The 23,090-nt window shown below is 34.5% G+C and overlaps 1 non-coding gene across 1 annotated transcript; it reads right to left on the bottom strand.

Annotated features, from left to right (window-relative positions):
* Positions 1-6,769: 6,769 nt before the first annotated feature.
* LOC141637360 (U6 spliceosomal RNA) lies at positions 6,770-6,872 on the bottom strand. The gene has a single exon (XR_012541744.1). It is a non-coding gene; the product is annotated as a U6 spliceosomal RNA (small nuclear RNA).
* Positions 6,873-23,090: the final 16,218 nt, after the last annotated feature.

Here is a 23,090-nt window from a genome sequence, read left to right as displayed (position 1 = left end):
TTCTTTATTATCTTTTAAGGCTTTTAGGAAAGAGATAATAAGAAGATATAATTTGTAATTATATCTTATTATTTCGGCTATTAGGGTTTGTATAGAAACCGTGTAGCCTACCTCTTCCTTGCTTATAAATACTTTGCTATTTACAACATCTAAGATAGAGACCTTAAGCATAAAAATTGTTTTCATATTTAAAAAGCAAACCGTGTGTTTTAAGCAGAAAAACCGATTTGCAATTTTGAAAGGTCGTGTGTCATAAAACTCGCATACTTGTTCTTCGTTTATCGTTATAAGATAATAGTGCTTAGATTGATTTCTTAACTTGTTCATTAACGTGAACCTTTGTTAGAATCATTAGTGCTTTCTTATTAGCGTAAGTTAGTCACTCGAGTATTTAACGGTACTCATTGAGTTACAGCTAGAGTTAGTTGTACGAGTTGGATTAGTAAATTTGTAATCCGTAGAAAGGTACTAAATTTATTAATCGAGAATAGTGGACGTAGGTTTCGACTTGTGAAACTGAACCACTTCAAAAATCTGTGTGTCTCTTCTTCTTTCGTTTGTTTTGTTTATTTTGCTTACAATCGTTAGTTGATTAGTTAAAGTTTAACCAATAAGCTTTAAATAATCAATTACATACGCACAATCGAAAAAGCTTTAAAAAGTTTTAAATCCTCAATTCACCCCCCCCCCCCCCCTTGAGTATTTTGGATCAATAGGCTCTTCAACATTGCATTATACATAAAAAAAAGTGATCCATGCAAATATTAAAAATAAAGTACAAGATTACATGATAATTTATGTTATCCAAAATGTTAAACTAAGACGTACATAATTATACAGAAGGTTGACACTACGACGAAATTATACAAAATAACAAAAGGGCAAAGTTAAAACCTTAAAGTGCAAAGCCCTAGTTACACAGATAGTACATTACAAACAAGGGACAACTCTAGGCTATATATACAGCATCAAAGGTAAGTCAAGAAAAGATATATCTCTACGAGTGACTAGTAAGTCAGCAACAATGCCAATAGCTATATCTCGTTCTTCACTCGGCGTAGCTAAAACATGCAATGACTCATTAACTGCACTGCGTGCAACATCATCAAGAGCATTTAGTGAGTACTCTGAGATGGAATTTTTGCTTGGTGATAATGCAGTAAGAATTTGGCAATTATATCCTCCGTCATAAAACATTTGCATGTTTGAAAAAATATTCTAGGATCCCTACGAATAGTCCGAACACCATTCATATCATTTATGTCTACAGAAAGCCAATATGTCAAGGTGACCCCAGGTGCACTTTTGTGTATCAGAAATAGTTGAGCCCAATTTCGACATACGAGCGCCATATGTGCTTTATCTTCGTAATGATCAATTTTAGAGAATATTTTTTGCATAAGATCTTGATTATTAAAAACAGAATGACATGCTTGATAGTGACGGCCGGCACTATAACTTCCTTTAACGGCGAAAAAGAGAAATCCATAGCTGTTTGTTTTTCAGTGACATAAAGTGCGCGAAATGACACTTGATCTTCGTCAAGAAGATTAACAACACAACCATTCCACCAAGTTGTCATACTTGTCTATGAAACAAGTGAAATACAAATATTAGTTAAACAAAAGAAATGTTAAAATACAAAACACAAATTCCTAGGTAGTTGGACTAACAAGCTGGGAAAATAAACAAAGGTGAAGGAGGGTCACAAAATTACATCTAGGAAGCACAAAAGCCGGGAAAATAAAAAGGTTTAGATTCTCAGAACTTGTTTGGTGAATCTCAGACCTTGTTAAGTGAATCTAAGGGCTTGTTTTGTGAAACTTGGTCATTATAAGTGGTTAAAATCATCTGTTTTGCTCATTTCTTTATTTGGTAAATTTACAGACCCTGTTTTGTGAATCTCAGACCTTATTCAGTGAATCTAAGAGCTTGTTTTGTGAAACTTGGTCATTATAAGTGGTTAAAATCATCTATTTTGCTCTTTTCTTCTTAATTTGTTTCTCTGCTTCTTTGTAATCGCAGACCTTATTCAATGAACACTCAAGCAACAACAGCAGAAGACAAAAAGTAGCTAGTGTAATTTATGCAAACCTCTGTAATTTATGCAAACCTTTGAATAATCTCAGACCTTATTCAATGAGCACTCAAGCAACAACAACAACAGCAGAAGACAAATTGTAACACGCAGTCAAAGAATGACAAGCTAATCATAAAATACCGTACTCAAGCAGGCAAAAACTGGCAAAATAGAGGCAAAACTACTAAAATTAAAAATGAAGCAACCAAAACAGAAGTCAGTTTAAGTTTGAAGATAATATAACAATAAGCTACTGGTTTCACAAATTTACCTCCTAGATTCACAAAATAAGTTCTAGGTTTCACAAAAGCAGGTAAACGAATCTTAAAAAACAGATGACAAACATTAAGTCCAAATTTGAAGATAATATAACAATAAGCTACAAAACTTAACTTAATTTAAGTGATAATAGGTAAGAAAGAAGGGAAAATTGTACGAAGAAGTAGGAAAATTTCTTTTCAATTGATGTTAGGCGTTCCGACGGTGCTTGATTATGCTGAGTAGATTAAAACCTACATTAAAACAAAAATAATAAGTAATTTAAGATCAATAACAAAAAATAATAAGTAATTTAAGTTCCGACGGTGCTTGATTATGTTAGTGATAATGACGACGAGGATATGGAACTTATTCAATCGAATATACCTGATTTGAAGAGGATAATGGCAGATGGGAAGCTCAATAACAATGGCGGTTGGAAGCTCAGCGTTAATGGTGAGTGACGAGCTGAAGACGAGTTGAAGAGTGAGAGAGAAGAAGAAGAAGAAGGATGAAGTAAATGAGAAGAGTAATGACCGTGTGTTTTGAGAGGATAATGGTGGATGTGAAGCTCAACGTTAATGGCAATGGGAGAGAGAGAGAGAGACAGAGAGAGAGAGAGAGAGAGAGACAGAGAGAAGAATGACGATAAATGAGTGACTAAATGAATTGAGTTGGGTGTATTATGACATTATATAGGGACACGTGTCATAATCTGGTGAGCCTACAATTATTAGATCCAATGGTTTAAAAAGGGTTCAGCTACCTCACCCTAAGGAGGGTGCCTCACATGATTCAATTTCTATATATATATATATATATATATATATATATATATATATATATATATATATATATATATATATATATATATATATATATATATATATATATACATTTTCTATATTATATGAAAGTGATGTTTATAATTTTGATATAAAAACTTTATATTTCATTTGACAAAAAAGTATCGTATGAAAATTATATAATTAGACTATGACAAAAAAATGCTATCATTAGAGTGTGGATTGTATTGTATTTTCTCATTATTAAATCGGGTTGATGTCAAAGTAGGTGCGAAAAAAAAATGGTGTACTTAGTATGTTATTTGTCCTACATTGAAAAGTAATGTAAGTGTGGTGAATATACTATATATAAATATTAGAATTGTCCCACATCGAAAGATTACCATAAGGCAGAGTGATCTTATGATTATAAATAGAAGTCATAACCCAAAATCTTTAGATTTTCTTAAGTATTATGAGAGAGAGCTCTTAAAAGAGTTTGTATTATTGTCTCTACAATAACGATTTCTAACTTAAGTTAATCTTTGGAAAATCTTTTAGTTATTATAATATATACTCTGTATTTCTTATTTTATATTCAAGTGATGTTTCTAACTTTTATATAAAAACTTTTACATTTAATTTGGCAAAATAATGTCGGTAAAAAATTTATGAAAATAATATTATTAGATTCATGGTAAGAAATGCTATCATTAGAGAATATATACATTTCATATAATTTGCACATATTAAAGATGGTGTATTTCATAGTATGTTGTATGTCCCACATTGAAAAATAATATAGGTGTGACAAATATACTACATATAAAAAATAGAATTTTCCCACATCGAAATATAGCACAAGGTGGGTAATTCTATGATTATAAATAGGAGGCATCCTTGGAACTTAGGCATGAACCCAAAATCTTTTGAGTCTCTTAAGTATTGTTTTGGAGAGCTCTTAAAAGTTTATATCATATATTTTCTACCTGTAGATTTTATATGTCCCACATTGAAAAATAATGTAGGTGTGGTAAATATACTACATTGAAATAATATAATTAGAACTGTGTTAAAAAAATTCTATCATTTGCACATATTTTAATTATGATAAAAAAAATAGAAAACAAAAGTATGAATATTAATAGATATCATAGTATTTGCGTATTATTAAATTGGGTTGGATGTCGAATTAGGTTCAAAAAATATGGTGTACTTTTAAATATGTTATTCGTCTCACATTGAAAAATAATGTAGGTGGTATAAATATATACTACGTATAAATAGTTGAATTGTCCCACATCAGAAGATTATCATAAGGTGGGGTGATCCCATGATTATAAATAGGATTTATCCTTGGAACTTAGGTATCACCCCAAATATATTGAATCTCTCAAAGTATACTTATTATATAAGAGACTTTAAACATAATCTTGAATTAAATGTTAAATTTTTAAAGTTGTAACATTTTTTTAGGTGGGAGAAAGAGCAATAAAATGGTCAATATTATAACGGAAATTTTTCATGGTACCCTCGAATTTTGGTAGATTACACATAATACCTCTAATTTTAAGTTTCTACATATAATACCTCGTGTTTACTTTTCTCATAACGTCGTTACTCCTATGAGTAACTAGATGAGTAACTGAGCATGTCATGCTATTTGTGTTTTGTTATTTAGGTATTAAATGTTAGTTTATTAAATAAAATATGGATTGTGGAATTACATGATGAAGTGTTTGTGTAATAGATAATAAAAGAAAAAGGCCTCACAAGTCATCGGAGTAATGGCGTTATGACGGAAGTTGTCAAATGGTATTCTGGGAAAGAAAAAGGTGAATACAGGGGTACCATTTGTAAAAACTTAAAATTAGGGGTACCATGTGTAATCTATCAAAGTTTAAGGTTACCATGAGAAATTTCCAATATTATAATGAAATAGTTGATTAAATTTTTATTTAAAAGAGAGAGATATCCGTACCAATAAAACAATAATAAGGGGGGTATTATTTTTTAATTGTTATTTTATTGCAACGTCATCAAACTTAACATCCATTTAATAGCCTTTACATTAGGGGGTACCATGGGCAAACAAATGGAACATCAAGGGTACCATAGGCAGATTCTTAAAAGTAGGGGTAACATAGAAAATCTGACAAAATTAAGAGGTAGCGGGAAATTTCAGTATCTCAATTATGATAAAAAAATTTTTGAAGAAAAACAACGTACAAATATTAATGGAGAGTAATTGATCATATTATTAAATTTAAATATAACTATTAGATATAATGAGTAGCAATTGTCCGTATTCGGGATCTGGTTGGATGTCGAACTAAGTGCAAAAAAGATGGTGTAATTCTGAGTATGTTATTTGTCCCACATTGAAAAACGATGCAGGTTTGATGAATATATTCTACCTATAAATAGTAGAATTGTCCCATATCAGAAAAAATAATCCAAGTTTGGTGAATATATTACTTATAAATAGTAGAATTATCCAACATTGAAAGATTAGTATAAGGTGGGATGATTATATGATTATAAATAACCCACGTATATATTAATCTTTATTTTTTTTGAAAGAAATATTTTAATAATAAGTAAACAAATCATTAGACATAGAATGTAAACATTAAACACTTATAACGTTTTTTTGTTTTGCATTATAAATAAGTTAATTACCCCGTTGCAACGCACGGGCATTCAAACTAGTTTACAAATAAACCAAACGCTACAATATACGGCAGAGGAAGTTAGGATTTTTATAGTAGATGAGAATGTATTCACCGAGATAAGAGTTTTTATTTATTTTTATTTAATCTTTAGTGCAATTCCCGAAGTTGAGGACAATTGAGATACTTGCGTTTTATTGCTATAAGGAATCACTTTCATATTTATCAAAGATAGTATTTCCTTTATCTTTTATTATTATTATTATTGTTGTTGTTGTTGTTGTTGTTGTTGTTGTTGTTGTTGTTGTTGTTGTTGTTGTTGTTGTTGTTGTTGTTGTTGTTGTTGTTATTTTTGTTTTTTTTATGAAGGGATACGCGCAGCTTTCATAAATAAAAAAAATAAAAGTTTACATGAAATTGGTGGGGAGCCGAGAGACAATCTGGGCCCCCACACCCTTAGCAACAGCAAAGCTAAGTCTAGTAAAAATATAAGCGGCCACCCGAGCCCCCGCATCCTGTGATACAGAGAATTTTTGGATCCGCTTGAGCAAGGCAACAACATCCGAACCCAGCTCCCCAAGCGAAGAGAAAGAGAAGGGAAGGAAACCATAACCAGCTGCCGCGCATAAATCCCCATACTTAGTAGACTTACGCTGAGCAGCATCAACGACAACCCGCCCGTGCACAAAATCAGTCATCCCAGTCTGAGTCAAGGAGGAAGACCCTGTCAAATCGACATACATGTCACGCCCTCTGTCCTTAGAATAAAGTAGCAAATCCGCAAGACGAAGAGAGCCACCATGTTCGTCAACCAAACCGATATCAACCTCCTTACCCGTAGAAATACCAGACCTATAGCAGATGTCGAATAAAGTGTCCCAAGCGAGGTTATGCCGATGCTTAACACCCACAGTGCCAGTACAAGAAACAGCGTGGTCCCCATAAACATCATCAGATAAAACCCGAGAGCAAAAAAAAATTTGGACCATTTCTCGATTTATGCGTGTCATCCTTGCGCATGGGCCATGCTAATCTTCTCTGTATCGTTCCAATTTTATCAGATGTCCCCGAAGAAATTTATTATTATTATTATTATTATTATTATTATTATTATTATTATTATTATTATTATTATTATTATTATTATTATTATTATTTTTATTATTATTTATTTATTTATTTATTTATATACTTCAAAATTATTTTCTATTTTAAAAGAAATTTATTAAAGCTAGAAATTTTAATATGCTCAAAACTCAACATCTAATAAGAGCACTCGAAAAGTTCCTCTTTTAAGTATATATCAGTGTTCAAGCCCTGGCGTTGCCCGGGTCATAGCGTAACAATGACATTTGATTATTGTCAGTGTTTCGCATACTTTCTTTGATTGGTTTAATACTAAAGAGGAGCACGACTTTATTGGGTCTTTTTGAGTAAATCATTTTGTAAAATGTTTGTTGCTGAACATATTTAAAACAGTCATACCTAATAAACTTTTAATAACATGTAACTTTCTCTCTATTTAGCATTAGATTTTATTTTCAATAAATAAAACTACTTTAAAGTTGCATAACTCATAAATTTATCATTAATATATTTTTTTGTGACATATCTTAAAATTACGAAGAAACAAATTATGAGACAAATTCATTACTCCCGCTATTAATATTTTATCTAAATCGCTTGGTTAGCTAACTGTTCATATACAGTTTCTTTTGTTGTTAGCATTGTTACTTTTATTACATTCGTTATTATTACCGTTACTTTCACTTCTCCCGCTGTAATTATTGTTACTTTCACTACTGTCATATTAATATTGATAATTCCACTACTCCCGCCGTTGTTACTTCTATTACTTTCACTACTCCCGCTCGCTGCTAATATTGTTACTTTGACTATTCAAATGAGTAATTACTATCATACTAGTTGAGATCCCGTGCTAAAGCACGGCATTTGTGAGGTTAACTTATATAAAGCTAGTAAGAATTTAAAATATTTATATAAATGAGTTGTACTTATAATAGTTTGTTGTAATGTATTGATTATAATGTTAAAGATATTATCAAAAAAAGTGTACCATTTAAAGGACTTTTAGATTAAGTTATTTTTGTGCGAACCTATTTTAATTATTAAAAATAATGATAGCCGACTATTATGGAAAAACATATTCTAATATAAGGTCACTACTTTGTTATTGCATTGATCGGAAAAATTTATAGATGGGTTAATCTTTTAGTTTTAGTCATTTGTAGGAGGATTATAGAGGGATATGAGGATTGAGTTATAAACGAAATGTAAGTAAAGCGCATATTGACTTTATAACGGTAGGGTATAATATGGGGTCCACTTTCTTTTGTACTCCGTATATCAATTGTGTTGAATTCGAAAAGAATAATTTGAGTTAACTTTATAATTTATTGAGATATTTTATTATGTGGCAAATTTGTTGGTCAATCAATCATCAATTATTATAAGGAAGGCCTTATTATAATTGTAGCATGGGCCAAGCACTATTGTCAATCGTTTGGGCGGGAAAATACTGAGTAGTTCTTATTCTTTTAGTTTAGTGAGGATTACTATATGCAATGTTACTACAATTTTTTTCACTTCTTTTCACTACTAACATAATTAGTTTTACTATTTAGGCATGCAATTTTAAGAGGCTTATATATTTACATAAATATATATTACATATATGCTTTAAATCAAATCAAAATAGTTATAGAATATTATATCTTTTAGAAATCTAGCTTGATTTATTTACCTTTTAATAGTTTTCAAAATATAACCTACTTATGTTATATTTGTGTATGTTAAATAATTAATAAACTATATACTCCATTTATCCCGGTGAATAGTTTACATTTGCTTTATTTTGTGAGGGAAAAATAAAGTAAGTGTAAACTATTGATTGAGAGGAATGGAGTAGTATAATAAAATTGCATAGATTTTTAATTTAATGTATAATTTTACGATGGTATGTTTATTTTAAGGAAAATCTCCATATTCTGGTGTTTTCTAGATTTATAATTCAACCAAAGCTATATAATTTTTACATTGAAGTCCCTTGATCAGGTCTATTACACAGCGCGATCAATTAAAAATTATATAGTATAATTAATCTGTATAGATTTATTTTATTACATTGAAATTCCTTAGTTTTTGGATTATATTTATAGTATTGATTGATTGAAAAAAAAAAATTAATTATAGAATTTACTCAAGATAATTAATTTGATTAGGATATATTTTAAGAACTTATTTAACCCAGTTGAAATTCCATCCTATAACAAATTTCGTTAGTAGAATTTAATTTACCTATATTATTTGAGGTATTTTGATAATCGTATATTTCCTATTTAGAGTTAGTATTAGCCTTGACTATTATTATTTATTATTAACTATTATTATGAACTATGTATGGATAATTAATAATTTTGGGTACTAAGATAAGTAATTTATGTTTTCCAATCAATTATTGACATTCTTTGTCCTTATTTTGTTAATAAATAATGATCGGAATGAAAAAAGAATAAAATAAAATTGCATCATATATTGGATGATGCTATCTAGTAATGTCGGACTCTCCTTTAAAGTCAAATAATTACTCCATATTTATTTTGTCCATATAATTAAAAGTCGATTTTTATATTACTCTAATCTTACATATGTAAACTTTCAACTCTCAAAAACTCTAAGGACTAACTTAAAATATATAGACAATCAAAACCATTTAAGATCATTATAATGTGGTAGCTACTTTACAAAATAATACATATCTATGTACGTGGTATACGTTATTTCGTGTTTTCGATAGAGTGAGCAAAATTCGGTAAGATTAGACTTTAGAGAGTTTAAACATAATATCCGACCAACATGCCAATATAATTACTTCCTTTTACAATAGTATGTCGTCCAAATATGTAAGTTATTCACCTTCTTTGCTTTACCATTCAGGTGCGTATGAATTTTGTTTATCATATTTTCCGCTTAATTAAGAAATTATATGTGCTGAGTTAATTTGATAAGGAATTGGGGAATATTTTATTAAATAAATTAGTTGGCTAATTTTATTGAACAAAAGTTGTAGCCAATTAAATCGCTCGAAAAGTTCTTTTTTTAAGTAGCCAATGAAATCGCTTCAAAAGTTCCTCTTTTAAGTATATATACTAGATTTAATGCCCGTGCATCAGCACGGGCCATTTGGTAGAATCTTTGGGGTATTTTTAGTTATGTTAAAAAACTTATATGACTTTAATTAAAGTGCTTTAAGATAACAATTGTTTGGTAAATACTTGACTAATATATGTCTCAAATGAACTCAATCTTTACCACAACAAAATATAATCAAAACAACATATTAATTTCTATCCTAAATCTTACCCAAATCTCGTAATTGCTCTGACTCTTACCTATCCATTCACATCCCAGTACCATGCTCTATCTCATCATTATCAAAGATAAGAAGACCTACCTCTCTGAAACTAATCAAAATTACTTGCTTCTGTATGTTATGGTATCGTAACAAAGTATTCTATAGGGTTTCTAAATATTACTTGTATTAAAGGAATTTATATTTAAAAATTCAACTTTTTTTTCGTCGGTTATAGATAGGTAATCAAGGGTATATAAATAATTAGGACGGAGGGTGTACAAACTAACCAAAGTTACAACGACCGAAGAAAATCATCTAAACGTGATCCAAAAATGACGTGGTCAAGAAAGATGGGCGATAAAGTAGCATTCGATGCCAGAGGATAAAACGCAGCATCTCACAAACTAAGCGCACGGACTAAACTCAAGGCAGAATAAGCTGTAATTAGTAGTAATATTATTAGAAGAAATAAAGGTTTCGATAAACTAATAGGACTAATTTATTTCCTACGTAATTAATCACTAGTTTATTTTATTTCCTAATTTCAGAATAAGAATAATATGGTAATTGTTCAGCCATATTCGGTTTAAGAAAGTCAATTTTAGGAAAAAAATTAACTTCTGAAGCAAGGCAGCACTAGGTCGTTTATTTTCTAGTATAAATAAGAGGTCCTTGTATGTTATTGTGAGATCAATTGAGAATTAATAAAAATTAAAGCAAAAGCTTTTTCGTGTTTGCAAGTTCTGTAAACATAGGATCAATGCGTTTTCATTCCGAAATTGTTATTGTTTGACGCGTTTAGAACTCTAACCCGATTGATAGCAATAGGCCTTGCGATTCAATCATCATTGTTCGATCTATAGGTCTAGATCGCGCAAATATTCCATTTTTTTGATTTCTAGACTGATTTCGAAGCAAATATCCTTATTTCATTATTGTTCTTTATTCTATTAAACCGCTTCCGCGCAATTTTCGTATCATAAGTGGTATCAGAGCCTCGGCTCTTGATTTCCCTAAATCTAGACGGTCCTAGGCGTGTTAAAACCAAGTTGTTAGTTGAATTTCTGGTTGCGATTGGAATTCAAGGGTTAAACTCAAGCAGGTAGTTTGAGGGTTAATCGGTTTTGCATCTCAGGAGCAAGTTTCTAGTAACAAGGCGTGACGGTTTTCAAAAAAAAAAAGTTATTGTTCACGCGTGGTACTGTTGATCCGAAAAAAAAAGCAAAAAAAAAAAAAAAAGCAAAAAGAAGAGACATGGAAAGAGTGTTCAAATTTGAAAGCATCCACGAGGACAATAATAAGTTTGATCCGGCATTGCCTCCTATTTTTGACGATTATGATGAGGAGGAACCAGTGGAAGTTGTTGATCTTCAAGTTACAAAATTTCTTACTTGTTCTGTTGATATTAATCAAGAAGACAAGTTTGGAAGAACTTTTGAAAAGGCGAAATTTGAATGTAAAACTGAAGTGGTTCGTGGTAGAATTTCAAGACTTGTGCAAGGAGGGTGGAGGGGTGGAAGGCACAGGCTGCTATGGCACAAAAGGATGCTGAAATTAAAAGGGCCAAATGAGTTGCAGATTGGCATTGAAGGTGGTTCGAGTACATGTTCGAGTTTGTTGCTAGTATTCGTCATTTATTTCGCTTCTATGCTTGTAGTGCTCGTTTTCGATCCAGGTGGAGTAAGACTACAAGAATTGAGGACAATTCCTTTGAAAGAGGGAGGGGATGATCCAAAAATGACGTGGTCAAGAAACATGGGCGATGAAGTAGCATTCGATGCCAGAGGATAAAACGCAGCATCTCACAAACTAAGCGCACGGACTAAACTCAAGGCGGAATAAGCTGTAATCTATATATATGTATAAAAGAGGGTTTTTTCGAGCGATTCTAAGCTGCGCACATCATTAAAAATCAATTTAAGAAAGTATCATAAATAATATTTTTTGATATAAAAAATAAAGTAAAAAATCTTTTAATTATTATAATATATATTTCCTAAATTATATTCAAGTGATTTTTCTAATTTTTACATAAAAACTTTTTACATTTCATTTGAAGAAAAAGGTATCGTTAAAAAAATTATGAAAATAGTATAATTAGATTCGTGGTAAAAAATGTCATCATTAGAGTATAGATTTCATATTATTTGCACATATTAAAGATGATACACTTCTTAGTATTTTATATGTTCCACATTGACCATATATAAATAATAAAATTGTCTCACATCGAAAGATTAGCTTAAGGTAGGGTGATCCTATGATTATAAATAGAAGGCATCCTTGGAATTTATTTATCAACCCAAAATCTTTTGAGTCAATCAAGTATTGTCTTAGAGAGTTCTTAAGAGTTTGTATCAATATCTTCACAATATGATATAAAAAATAATGTGGAGAATGTTTTAATTATTATAATAATATTTCATATATTAAAATGGGTTATAATGTTTATAATGTTTTAATTATTCAATTTAATGAGAATGGAAATATAAAAATGAGTTAGTTATGATTTCATTATAATGGGCCAACTCACTGAATATTAATCAACAATTAAGCGGACAACAGTTGTAGAAATCCATGTATAACAAAGAGCTCATGGTTCAGCTACCATCTTAACTCTAGGAACGACCAACACATTCATAATAAAAGGCTACAAAAACATTTTCCTAAAAGACCCATAGGCCATAACCGCTTTTGCAGTCTTAATACCAAATTTATTTGTATTTTATTATCACGAATTTTTATTTGAGACGGAAATTTCCGTCTTTAATTTTTTTTTTTAAATAGGTACTTAAATTAAAAGACTTGCAAACAAAGTTCATACATCAATCAAGGAGGAGTAGGAGGCCTAACTCCAAAGAAAAAATCGTTATTAAATTGAGTTGGATGTCGAACTAGGTGCGAAAAAGATGATGTACTTCTTAGTATGTTATATGTCACACATTGAAAAGCAATGTAGATGTGGTGAACATACTCCGTATAAATAGTAGAAAAGGTGGAGTCATCCTATTATAAATAGTAGAACTGTCACACATCAAAAGATTAACATAAGGTGTGCTGATCCTATTATTATAAATATAGAATTGTCCCACATCGATAGATTAACATAATGAGGGGTGATCCTATGATTATAAATATGAGTCATCCTTGGAGCTTAAATATCAACTCAAAATCTTTTGAGTCTTGTAAGTATTGTCTTAAATAGGTCTTATAAGAGTTTGTATTATTACCTCCACAATAGTGAAATTTATTTGTATTATACTTTTGATTTTGGTGGTTTCTCAATTATATAATTATATATAGTTATATCATCTCCTTTTTTACTCAAATTTAGTAGTTTAGCAATAAGTTATGTATTTTTTAATTTTTAAGTTGAATTTTTAAATAACGAACATATATCAGTAGTATACTTATTATATAAGCGACTTTAAAAGTAACGTTACATAATGTTAATTTTTCAAGTTTTAACATTTTTTTTTATCTAGAGAGTCCAACCCTTAAAAACTACTTAATATTTATAAGAAAAAAATGTTAATTTTATACATAAGAAAAACTTTGGACTTTAGATAAGATTAGTTTGTTAGCAAAAATATAAAATTGCACAAATGTTACCTATATACGTGCGAAAAACTTTAGACTCTAGATAAGTGTAGTTTGTTAGTATTTGCTCATTATTAATCGGATTGGATGACGAACGTACGAATATTAACATATAGTATTTGCTCATATTATTAAATAAAACGTCCTTGAACTCGTGTAAGAGGTCGATGAAATTGGCCCTTTCAGTTGGGTTTAAGGTCGTCCCTATCCTAAGTTCTTGGGGTTCTAGTTCGGTTCCTATATTGATGGGTTCAGTGTTATCTATAACTGGTGCCCCTTCCCCCACTTGTAATATTTCTTCAACTATGTAGGGTGGTAATTCGACTGAGTCTGGGTCAGGATCATCCTCATTATCATCGTAAATAGAATTGCATTCAGAATAACACAAAAAGAGTAAGCAGAATCTGATTTATTCATATTAAATTTTAAAAAGAGTTGAAACAAAGAAGCCATCTGTTCATTAGTCAGTGGCGGTAAAGGGAAAGATGCTGCGACATTTCCCAAGCTACTGTTACTATTTGATGCTACGCTAGGAGAAACAAGGAGATGGGAGTGACGACAGAAGAAGACTCTCTAGCGACTTCTCTAGACTCGGACTCTGATTCTGACTCCGACTCTGACCCTGACTCAAATTCGTTGTCTTCAGGTTCTCCTTTGAACATCTACCCATATTTAGTGGTGACTTTGAAGAGTTTCCCTTGGTTATTAGTCCATTTGATTGATTTTCTCCATCCTTTCTGCTGGTTTGAACTGGTGTCAGTGATCAATGCTGCGGGGTTGAAATGGTCATCTTGAAGTATCATGATAATGATCTCATCCTGCGATGCTCTAACAAATCGGTCTTCTCCAAACAGAAGGCTAACAGCCTGTTCGTCTAAACAAGGTGTTTGACGAGTTTTGACGGTAGGAATCGTTTCTGAAGGGATGAAATAGCAATCGTGGAAGACCTCGATTCCAGCTAGTTGCATTCCTCTATAATGCCAAGGTTCGGGAAACTCGTGAAAGTACTCCTGACTCCCTTCTCTAACGAAGTATCCATTTAGGGTGGGGAGATAGGGTCGCATCTGGATTCCTCAATCCTTACGGTTTTGAAATTGGGTGAGAATTTCTAAGGCTTCTTCTTTTGTGGGCTTGTATCCCAAACCTAGTGGTATCCTTTGATAGTTTCCTTCCTTGTAAGGTGCGAAGGTATTTCTCTTGGCGGGATTTAATGGCATTCCTGGGAAGTATCCCTGGGGCTTGAGTATGTGGTTGACCACCAAATTGGAGTACGGGTTGAAGTACAAAGGTGCCAGCTCGCTTTCCACAAGGTTTATGCTCTGAAATCCCCCAAACTCATATACTCGGTCTGTGACTAATTGGTTGCTGGACATTTTCTCTATCACAGCCTTGATGGGTGACGAAGTGATCGTCATTATTTTGCCATCTAGAGGTATCTTAATCTTCTGGTGCAAGGTGGATGTCACTGCTTCGAAAGCGTAAATTCAAGGCCTTCCTAAAAGTATATTGAATGATGCTTCGATATCGACTATTAACCTTTCGTTCGATTGGTCTTGTGGCTATAGTGAGATTGATTAGCCCCACTACTTTACGTCGTGTTCCATCGTATGCTCGAACACCTTGGTTTGTAGGAGTCCAATCTGATTCTTTCATGCCCAACTTGTATACTGTTTTTAGTGGTATGATATTGACTGCGGAGCCATCATCCACCAAAGTCATTGGTATGGTACCTTCTTCTTTAGGCATGTGACCGTAATGTACAAAGCGAGGTTATGACTAGCGCCGAAGGGAGGCAAATCTTCATCTGAAAAAGTAACTCGGTTACTTAGTTTAACTGAATCTTGGAAGACCAAGTTGACTATGCCGTCAGGCATAGAATTGTGCGCTATGTTCAGCTTAGCTAATGCTTACAGTAAAGCTTGACAATGAGGAAATGAACTCGCAACTAGTTGCCAGACTGAAAGATCAGCCTTTGTCTTCTGCAGTTGTTTTAGCAAGTGGTCAGTAGATTTATCTTCGCCATCATTTGGTGTGATGACATTGGTGTTAGTAATTGGACCACTAGTCGTGGGACCATTCCGAGAGATGTTTTGATATGGACGCCCTGAACGAGTAAGGTGGTCTATATCTTGGTCCTCGCTAGCCTTGACCATATCCTCACTAGCTTTGACTAAATAGTGTTCTGTGAGGTATTCATCTTCATCATCATCGGCCCATATTCCGTTGACGATACTGAGCTCTCTCAACCTGATGATCTCGGCTTCTAGACTGATAGAGATGCCACTACATCTTCCAGCTCTGAAACTTGCCTACTCACACTCTTTGTCCACGCGATAAAATCGGCAATGGTAGGAGAAATGGTGGGATAGCTTCCTTCCTCTTCTAGTGCATGAATCTCATCTTCGGCTGGAGAAATGAGGTGTGAACAATCCAAGGTGGATTCTTCATCTGTGATCATCAGAACTCCAAGAGGATTCTGAGTATTGTTAGGCTTACCTCCGGCAGGTATGGGTAAACGACCATCTTCGATCATATCCTGAAGGACATGTTTTAGTTTAAAGCATTTTTCTGTATCGTGTCCCTTGCCTCTATGATATTCGCAGTACGCATTCTCATCCCAGAACTTAAACCTTTTTTCTGGATCAGGTGTAGGTCCTATGGGTTGGAGCTTACCTTGTTTCATTAATCTTTTCAGAGCGTTAGAATATGAATCACCAATGTTTGTGAACTTCCTTTGCGGGTTATTCTTCTTTGATGATTCGATAAGGTTAACCTCATCAGTCTTGCTAGTAGAGCTATAAGAACGCCTCGTTGAGCCTTTATATCCATGACCTACCGTTTTGGACAAGAGTCCAATAAAGATGTCATCTTCAATTCTCGTCCCTAGCACAGAAAGATCTTTGAAAGATTTTATATTTTGGTACCTCAAATGGTTTGCATAAATGGGTCTCAGGTTATCTACAAACTTTTCCACAAGAGTGGTTTCGTCTGGACGTTCAACAAGTTGTGTGCTAGTCTTCCACTACAACAAGATTTTTATTAGACGGCATTTATCTAACATCACAAATTGTAAATGCCACCTTAATTGTACTTGTTTTGGCATTTAAACTGACATTTTATGTAAATGCCGCCTCATAATTTTAGTCACTCCAGCTGATACGTGCATATTCTATACACTTTATTAGCGGTTTTGGCACGTATTTCTATGCGTAATTGTTAGCTTTAAGCTATTATTTCTCCCGAAACGGTTTACTTTGGATTTCCTATGTCATTATAGTAGGAATGATCGGAAGTAAGCTAAATCAAGCTTTTATCTGTTCCCGGGGGCATTTTATGGAAACTATGAAGTTAGAAGCTCGGAATTCGATCATCTCGGAATGCGTGCATGAAGTTGGAAGGCTGGAAGCTGCTACAGCGCAACTGGTCTATCGACCAGTGACTCCAGTCTATCGACCCAGGAGTTCAGCAGAGGAAGGAAAGTTGCCAGCACTGTACTGGGCGGTTGATCGACCGCGTCACCTGGTCGATCGACTCTATTTAGTGGCTGCGGTTTCTTTTACACGTTTGTCTTTTGAAAGCCCACTTGTAATTTATCTTTTGGGGAGAACTATTATTAGGGGAACACAACAAACAACTCAGGTTATGCTTTTTATTATTCAACAACTGAAGTTTTAGACCTAGTTTTGGGGAAAACGTGAAATAGAGGCTACGAATTACGATCAATTGTTTGTTCATCGAATTCTTTAGTAAGCTTTAATTCAATTTCAATTTTCTCTTATTCTTGTTTATTTATTTCTAATTTCTTCCAATTTATATTTAAGCAATTCAATTTTTAATCCCTTAGTTTTCAATTCTAATTCAATCATGTCAATTTTATTCCGTATCTTTAATTTTGCAATTGTCATATTCTTAATCATGCTTAGCTAAATTTCTATGCTAGGAATTAGGGAATCCATGGCGTCATGACTCATGAGTTGATATTATTGAGTTTAGATTAAACCCGTACTGGCCTTATTTACTTTTGTGAGATTTAACCCCCTTGCTAGATTGAGAGATTAGCGGAGTTAGATTTCTTACAAGTAATTGGAAAGACTAGTGGAGCGAAAGCAATCTAGTTTCATTCAAGGGTGAAAGAAGACTGAGAGGCTTAGTTCAAATAGAGACTTAGAGGACCTATTTGACATCCTGAGACGGTATTGGACAGACCTTGACTTTACTTGACTGACCCTTAGGCCATGGTGAACTGAAGTTCCTAGCTGCTTTTTAATATCTATTTTAAACTTCATTTAAATTTCAGTAATTAGTTTAAAATCAACCAACCAAAACCCCCCTCAACAATTGTTACTTTAATAGATTAAAAATAGCAAATAGAATTGATCTTGTCTCTCTGTGGTTCGACCCTTACTATCACTAGCTATAGTTTTAGTTTGGTTTATAAATTTAACATTGATGCAAAATGACAATCAGGAACTAATTTTATAATGCTTTGTACGATGACTACAGAGTCATCCTTGATGCGGCTGCAAATGGTAGGTTCCAAAATAATGTGGATTCTGATAAAGGTTGGAACACTATTGAGGAGATGGCAGTTCATAGAGCTGAATATGGGAGTTCGCGTGGGAATTCGTGAAAGCCAAGTGATGAAATGAGTGTCGTTGCGGCACTTGAAGCTTCTATTAATGCCCGGTTCGAAAAGCTCGAGTTTTCTAAGGCTTCCGATAAGAAAATTGAAATTCCTGTTCATAACTCAAATGAGACCGCGGAATTGAGAGAAATAGTCCAAGCTCTTTTGGTTCAAGTTACGAAAATAGAAGAAGCTAGGATTGAATCTGCAAAGAATGCGAGGAATTTTGAGAAGCAGTTGGAGATTCTAGCGGCTAACCAAGTCGCTAATTTTTCAAGCAAATGTGAGGTTCCTATCGAGACACTTAATGCAATTCAACTTCGCACTGGACTCTCATATGACGGTCCTGATAAGCCAAGAAAAGACTCGAAAAATGATGAAAAGTCAGATTCAAATTCTGGTGCGAAAACAAACTCTACTTCCAGTGCCAGTGGTCGATCGACCAACAACATCAGTCGATCGATCAGAATCTCTGACGAAAAAGTTTCTGACAATCAGGAACTATTTGAACCCAGTGCACTTGGTCGATCGACTAGGTCACCAGTGCTGAATGAAAATCCGTCAATTGAATTGCAAAATACCTCAGCTAGTGACGATTTGACGGAGATTTTAAACATTCGGAAGACGAAAATTGCCGACCCTACGACAAGTGTTGCAGTCCCGTATCCGGAGCGTTTAAAGAATACAAAGTTGGAGCGTAAGTTCGGTAAGTTTTTGGAGATCGTCAAGAATCTTGAGGTAACCATTCCTTTCACTTACTTAATTACCCAGGTACCTTCTTACACTAAGTTTATGAAGGATATTTTGACTCGTAAGAAGAATTTTAATGATGTCGGTACTATTGCTTTCACGGAGGAGTGTAATGTTCTTTCACGAAGCAACATACCACCTAAATTAAAAGACCCGGGTAGTTTTTCGATTCCATGTACTATAGGTAACCATGAATTTGGGAAAGCTCTTTGTGATCTAGGAGCCAGTGTCAGTGTTATGCCATACTCTGTGTGCGAAAAGTTAAATATAGGTAACCTTAAGGTGACCAATATGACCCTTCAGATGGCACAATTGAGTTCAGTCTTGCTCGCAATGCGACTGAACCTGCTGATGATGATACGTGTTATTCCGTTGATATTGTTGACAGGGCTGTTAATTGTAACTGGAGGGAATCCTTAGCCAAGGATCCTCTAGTTGATTTAACCCTTTTAGATGAGTGTGCGCTTAATCCAAATGAAGAAGGCATGAGTTTGGATGTTTTGGAAGCAGTAATGGAAGGCCACGAGCTCACAGAGGAAGAAGATGAGATGATCATAAGCCTGGCCAATGCGAATTTGGTAAACACTTGCTATGCCATTGAAGTTGATTCTGCCTATGCTGTTGAGGTAAAGGTGCCAGAGCATAAGCCACTTCCTCCAAATCTTAAGTATGTCTTTTTAGATGATACAGAGCAATACCTAGCTATTGTTAGTGCTAAGCTTGACGATAACCAGCTTTCTGCTTTGATGTGTGTACTTAAGAAAAACAGGAAAGCTTTAGGTTACTCTTTGGATGATATTAAGGGCATCAGCCCAGATATTTGTATGCACAAAATTGAGCTGGAGGAGGGTCACAAGCCTTACAAATAGGGTCAGCGCAAGCTGAATCCGAAGATGCAAGAGGTTGTCATGGCTGAGGTGATGAAACTACTCGCTGCAGGTATTATTTTTACAGTTGGCAACTCCAAGTGGGTTAGCCCAGTTCAGGTAGTCCCGAAGAAAGGAGGGACCACTGTGGTACATAATGAGAAAAATAAATTAATACCAACTCGAGCTGTAACAGGTTGGCGGATGTGCATTGACTACAGACAGTTAAATGACACCACAAAAAAGGACCATTTCCCCCTCCCTTTTGTTGACCAGATGACTGAAAGACTAGCCTCTAATAAATTTTTCTGTTTCTTAGACGGATATTCAGGGTTCTTTCAGATCCCTATTCATCCTGGATGATCGAGTAAGACCACATTTACCCGTCCCACGGGTGTTTTTGCATACTGCAGAATGCCTTTCGGATTGTGTAACGCCCTAGCTACCTTTCAGAGGTGCATGATGGGGATTTTTTCTGATTATATAGAGAATATTATGGAGGTATTTATGGATGACTTCTCAGTTTATGGTAATGACTTTGATCGGTTTAGCTAACCTTGATAAAGTCATGCAGTGTTGTATTGATGTTAATCTTATTTTAAACTGGGGAAAATGTCAGTTCATGGTCAATGAGGGAGTTGTGTTGGGACATTTGATTTCTGATAAGGGCATACATGTTGATAAAGCAAAAGTGCAAGTGATTGAGCAACTGCCTCCTCCTATGAATGTTAAAGGAGTGAGGAGTTTCCTTGATCATGCTGGTTTTTATCGGCGGTTCATTAAGGATTTTTCGAAAATAGCTAAACCACTTACACAATTGCTTCTTAAAGATGCTATATTTGAGTTTACTGATGAGTGCCTTTTAGCTTTTAACAGGTTAAATGAGGCTTTAGTTTCTGCGCCAATCATTCAGCCGCCTGATTGGGACCTCCCATTCGAGATTATGTGTGATGCTAGAGATTATGCGATTGGTGCAGTCTTAGGACATCGAAAAATAAAGTTTTGAATGCCATATATTATGCGAGTCGAACTCTGAATGAGGCTCAAGTTAATTATTACACAACTGAGAAGGAGGTTCTAGCTGTAGTTTTTGCCTTGGATAAATTTCGGTCTTATTTGTTGGGTTCTAAAGTTATTGTTTATACTGACCATGCAGCGCTGAAGACTCTCTTTCTTAAGAAGGATGCAAAGCCGAGGCTTTTGAGGTGGATACTCCTTTTGCAGGAGTTTGATTTGGAGATTAAAGATAAGAAAGGTGTAGAGAATGTGGTGGCTGACCATTTATCTCGTCTGCAGCCGACAGAAAGGGAAGATTCGTTACCCATTGATGATTCTTTTCCTGATGAGAGTCTGTTAGTTATTACTAATTCGGGGTCTTATCCACCTCTGTGGTTTGCTGATTATGCTAATTTTGCAGTGACAGGTAAAATACCACCCCAGCTTTCATGGCGTGCAGAAGCGGTTCGCTTATGATGCTAGACAATACTTTTGGGATGATCCATTTGTTTTCAAGGAATGTGCAGACGGTCTTATCCGAAGATGTGTGCCTCAATGGGAGGTCAAGGATATCCTAGAAGCTTGCCACTCTTCTGCCAACGGTGGTCACCATGGTCCGTCTCGGACTGTGGCTAAGGTACTCCAATCTGGTTTCTATTGGCCAACTTTGCATGCAGATAGTCGGAATTTTGTTGCTGAGTGCGATGCTTGTCAAAGATCGGGGAATATTCCAAAGAGACATGAGATGCCACAGGTAGGTATTCTAGAGGTTGAGATCTTCGATGTCTGGGGCATTGATTATCAAGGACCCTTTCCGAGCAGTCAAGGTAATAAATATATCCTCGTAGCCGTAGATTATGTGTCCAAATGGGTAGAAGTTGTTGCTACCCCTCATTGCGATGCAAAAGCCGTGATTAAGTTGTTTAAAAAGATAATCTTCCTTCGTTTTGGTGTCCCTAGGGTTGTCATTAGCGACGGAGGCATGCATTTTAAAGAAAAACAACTTTGTGCTATGTTGACTAAATTCGGTGTCCAACATCGTAGAGGTTTGGGGTATCATCCCCAGACTAGTGGTTAAGTTGAGATTTCTAACCGGGAATTGAAACAAATGTTAGCTAAAGTTGTGTCTAAATCACGGAAAGATTGGAGTCTTAAATTAAATGATGTCTTGTGGGCTTATAGGACCGCGTTTAAAACGCCAATTGGGATGTCACCATTCCGATTGATTTATGGTAAAACATGTCATTTGCGTGTTGAATTAGAACGTAAATCTTGGTGGGCAATTTGTGATTTGAATCTAGATCCTAACCTCTCTCGTGAGAAACGTATGATGCAGTTGAATGAGTTAGAGGAATTGAGGCTGCTGGCCTATGATAATGCTAGGATCTACAAGGAGAAGACGAAGCGCTGGCACGATACGAGGATCATCAAGCGCGAGTTCAATGTCGGTGATAAGGTACTCCTTTTTAATGCTCGTATCCGTTTATTTCCTGGTAAGCTGAAATCCAGGTGGAGTGGCCCTTATACGGTCACAACAGTGACAAAATTCAGATCAGTTGAATTGGAGACCTCATCTGGAGACCGATTCAAAGTGAATGGTCAATACGTGAAACACTATCACGGTGCAGACGAATTTGTTGGGCAGGTCGAAGTACTATACTTTGACCCACTTTTAGGAGCTGCAAATTGAGGTAAGAAGGTCGTGCGGGACCTCTTAAACCAGCGCTAACCGGGAGGCAACCCGACTTGTAATTTTCTTGTGTATTTAGGAACTTTACCGTTTATTTAGCTTACATCTAATTAGGAGCTTTAGATTTATTTTAGTTTAGTTAGCGATTACTGTTATAGGAAGACATGCGCTTTTGTGAGTCTTTGCAGATAATTATTTTATGCAAAGTGCGTAGAGTGATATGCTAGATGATTGTGAAAGAAAGGCGGAAATTTGAAGTTGAAAGGGAATTTTTAGCGTATGTGACTATTGCCAGTATCCTCAGTCGATCGACCAAGTGCATCAGTCGATCGACTGGTGATTACATGACGCCAACAATCAGGAACTGTTCCAGGAGAAAGACCAGTCGATCGAC

Source organism: Silene latifolia, unplaced genomic scaffold (genome assembly GCF_048544455.1).
Source record: "Silene latifolia isolate original U9 population unplaced genomic scaffold, ASM4854445v1 chrun_scaffold_16, whole genome shotgun sequence".
Lineage (NCBI taxonomy): Eukaryota > Viridiplantae > Streptophyta > Magnoliopsida > Caryophyllales > Caryophyllaceae > Silene > Silene latifolia.
The sequence above is the reverse complement of the archived record's forward strand: the minus strand, read 5'-3'. Positions and strand labels throughout refer to the sequence as shown.